Source organism: Eptatretus burgeri, chromosome 8 (assembly GCF_056783735.1).
Source record: "Eptatretus burgeri isolate ZD-2024b chromosome 8, Ebu_testis_v1, whole genome shotgun sequence".
In the NCBI taxonomy this organism is placed as follows: Eukaryota; Metazoa; Chordata; class Myxini; order Myxiniformes; family Myxinidae; genus Eptatretus; species Eptatretus burgeri.
The window spans coordinates 62,396,463-62,400,616 of record NC_140968.1 but is presented as its reverse complement, the minus strand read 5'-3'; positions in this window follow the sequence as shown (position 1 = coordinate 62,400,616).

Below are 4,154 nucleotides of genomic sequence, written 5' to 3'. Positions count from 1 at the left end.
TAACCCCACCTCTACCCCTCAATGATAATTGATGTAAGACTGGTCAACGAGCATATTATGAGACTCAGGATTCGCCACTCCTTGGGTATCATTTCCCTGGTCTCTGTTTCTGCTACGACTGATGCGAGTGATCTCACCGTGAAGAATGCCACGCTTGAGTCTGTGGTTGATCAGTGCCCCCAGACAAGATACACTTCTAGTCTTGGGGGATTTCCATACATCGACTGGAACTGATAGGGATGGTTATGAGACGTGTGTTGGTCTGCATGGGTCTGGAACTGTGAACCTGAATTGCATCAAGTTCCTTGACTTTGAAGAAGTCATGGACTTAGGGTGGCTGGTTCATGGTATCAGCACCCACAAGCTCATCGCTGGACTTGGTATTCCAACGCCGGCGGTGTGGTAACGGAAATTGACCATGTGCTCGTTGATTGTCGCTGGAGGATGATCCAGAACTGCAGGGTCTACTGGAGTGCTCAGTTCCTCAATACTGACCACTGGTTGTTTGTGCAAATCTTAAGTTGCACCTTAAATCCAGGATAATTGTACCATCCCAGCTGATGCTGGATGTTGGCAAGCTCAAGGATGAGAGGGTAGTGGAAGAGTTTGTGAACAGACTGAGTGGAGATTTGGAGGGGGGAGTCTGGGTGCTTTGGTGGATCCAGAAGAGTTGTGGAGTGCCTTGAAGACTACCGTCCTTGATGTTGCCAGTGGTGTTTTGAAACTCACTGCATAGCGAAGAAGAATTTTGTTTCTCAAGGAACACTGGATACCAATGACCAGAGTTGCAGGGTCAGGCTGAATGGCAGAGCTGATCTGATCAGAGAGCTGAGGCATGAAACTGTTCGTGCGTTAAGGGTGGACAAGGAGGCCTATGTGCAAGGAATCTCTGAGGGGTAGAGCATCACCTGTGGTGAAGTGATTCTCGTCCTCCTTACAGGGGAATTCGTGCATTGTGTTCGTCCAAGCCCATTCCGGTGTACTGCAGTTAGAGCAGAGGGTGGTGGGCACTTGACAAAGGAGTCCAAAGTGAAGGCCCGCTGGGCCGGTTACTTTGAGCGGTTGTACCAGGCTGATCCAACAGCTGTCAAGTTGGACATTAGAGGTGTTACAATCCCTGTTGCTGATCCTCAAATCAACTGTGGTCCACCTTCATTTGTGGACATACAGGCTGTGGTGAACTGATTGAAACGGGGTAAAGCTCCAGGGATCTGTGGCATCCATGCTGAACTTCTCAAGGCTGGTGGAAATTCTGCACTCACGTTGTTGCATGCAATATTGTGCTCTGCCTGGAACAGAGGCATTATCCCAACCAACTGAAAGAGGGGCCTTGTTGTCCCACTCTCAAAAGGGGAGGGTGATCCCCAAGACTGCAACAACCACCGAGGGGTGACGCTGCTCTCAGTGCCAGGCAAGGTCTTTGTTCAGATAATTCTTGAAAGGGTTTGCCACCATCTGCCTGAGCACCAACATCCAGAGCCGTCAGGCTTTACACCAAAGAGGTCAACGATTGACCACATCTTCGCTCTTCGTGTCCTCACTGAATGCAGAACGCAGGTCCTCACTGAAGATGCAGTCATCTTTGAGGAGACTCTACATATCCTTTTGGGGGCCCTCGGGGTGCTGAATGAGGAGGCGGAGCCACTGGGATTATGGGTTTCCTGGATCAGAACTAAGATCCAGGCTTTCCATGACATCTTGGAAGCTGATATCCTGTCTGCACCTGTTTGTGGTGAAGATGCTGAGGTCCTGGAGAGATTCACTTACCTTGGCAGTGTTAGTCATGTCTCTGCTGGCTGTGAGCCAGAGGTCAACAGACGTCTGGGTCGGGCCTGGGGAATCATGGATTCACTGAATCATGGGGTGTGGCGCTGCTGGTATCTGTGCGGGAGGATGAAAGTCCGAGTCTTCAGGTCCTTGATGCTTCCAGTGTTGCTCTATGGATGTGAGACTTGGACTCCGACCAGGGATCTGAGATGAAGACTGAATTCCTTTGGTACCAGGTCTCTTTGGAGAATGCTTGGCTATTGCTGGTCAGACCTTGTGTCCAAGGAGAGGTTGCTGAGAGAGACTCAAATGAGATTTGTTACCTGCATAGCCCATGAGCGTCAGCTGCGGCTGTATGGACATGTGGCTCGTTTTCCTGACACTGATCCTGCTCACCAGATTCTCTCAGCGAGGGAGTCTCGTGAGTGGTGGAGGCCAATTGGCCAACCATGTGCCTTGTGGTTGCAGCAGGTTGATCGACATCTCAAGGAGATGGGGATGGGCTGTTTGGGTTAGGGTTAGGGTGGCAACGAGGCAACGAGGAGCAGTGAAGAAGAGGGTGAAGCAGAGAGGTGAAGAAAAGGGCGAGTGGCTCCGCGATCCACCTTTAATAAGCCCTGGGCGAAGGGTGGGGTGACGACCCGAAGCGACGTGCTGTGACCCAAATCCTACTGCTCCATTGGGCCACAGCAGCCCTAGCCACGCCCTGCCAAGCTCCTGGGGCCGGAAGTGGTCTCATTCACACATCCGGCATGACACGGCCCGGAGCTCCATTCCAAAATCCCAGATTGCTTTTCCCGCAACCCCTCTATGCCGCCCGTCCCGCTGCGCCCTGACGACTGGACGAGAGCCGCATCAATCCGGCGTACACACCCGGAACATTCTCGGTGAGATGCGGCCAAAGCCCTTAACGTCCATTGCTCGTCCCCGCATCACGTGGTCCGAGCACAGCTTGAGCCATGCAGCACGCCTCTGTTTAGTGGTGAATTGTATCGATAGAGAGGTATGAGGAGGTGCGAGAACATTCTTCCTGTGTGCTGGAGTTGTCGGCGGCGGTCGAAGTGGTGAGTTTTTGGTGAGCCAGGGGTGAGCAAGGTGAGATGTCGTTGGAAATTGGCACACAAATTTGAATGAAATGGCGCGCCATGCATGTGCCATATACTATGTTTGTTCTAATGTTGATTCTCCCACGGGAGGCTGCTTGCTATTGTGTACTCGCAAAATATATTGTGGTGTGTTTGCTTCCTTGGTTGATTAGTACTATGACTAAAAAGAAAATGTTGGAATAGAAATCAGAATAGAAGATAGAGATATAGTTAATAGACCTAGCTATTAGACCCACATAACACACTTTGTCCTGTTAACCCACTAGACATGAGGGGAAGGTCTGACTGCACGAAGACTAACAAAATAACTGTCTGTGGATCACTGTATGTTGGGCGCCATTGCCTTAGAGGCATGCAGTTTTGCAGAACATCAACAATATATATTTATATAGTGGTGCAGGAAGAACTTTATTCGGTGACGTCACTTCCGGACTTCCGGTTCGGGGATCAGAGCTTGTGGACGGTTGGGTGGTGAGCTCTCCTTCCAGTCCTAAAGCATTTTGCGTATTTTGTTATCGAGACTTGTGTCAGGGGCTGTGGAACTGTATTTATTTTTTTCAGGTTCATAACAGTTTTAGCGGGTGTTTGAGTTGGTTTCTTGAAAGAAGCAGGGGAAAGCCTCATGATAAATTTAGCATGAAGTCAGTTGGGGCCTTGGGAGCATGTGGCCAAAAAAGGTCATACATGGAGACCGAAGGAGGAAGGAAGAGGAAGGAGTACGTAAAATGTAACAGTTGTTCAATGTGGGCCACTCCAACAATGGGGGAAGCAGAGGGTTCTTATTGTTGTAGAAAGTGTGAGGTCATTGTCCACTTGAGGCTGGTTATTACGAGGTTGAAGGAATGCATTGATAATTTGCAGCAAGGAGCAGAATGTGAGAAATTTGTAGATAATAGTTGGTTACGGTTGTGGAGTGAGGTTGCTGAGGAAATTGGAAGGAGTGACGGTGCAAAGGGGGTAGGCAGTGGTGACCGTGCAATGGAGGCAGGCAGTGGTGGAGGTGCAGTTGTGCAGGCAGTGGTGGGGGTGCAGCGGGTGCACGCAGTGGTTGGGGTGCAGTGGGTGCAGGCAGTGATGGGGGTGCAGCGGGGGCAGGCAGTGGTGGTGTGCAGCATTGCAGGCAGTGGTGGTGTGCAGCATGTGCAGGCAGTGGTGGGGTGCAGCAGGTGCAGGCAGTGGTGGGGAGCAGCAGGTGCAGGCAGTGGTGGAGGCACAGCTGTGCAGGCAGTTGTATGGGTGCAGCAGGTGCAGGCAGTGGTGGGGTGCTGCAGGTAGGGTGGG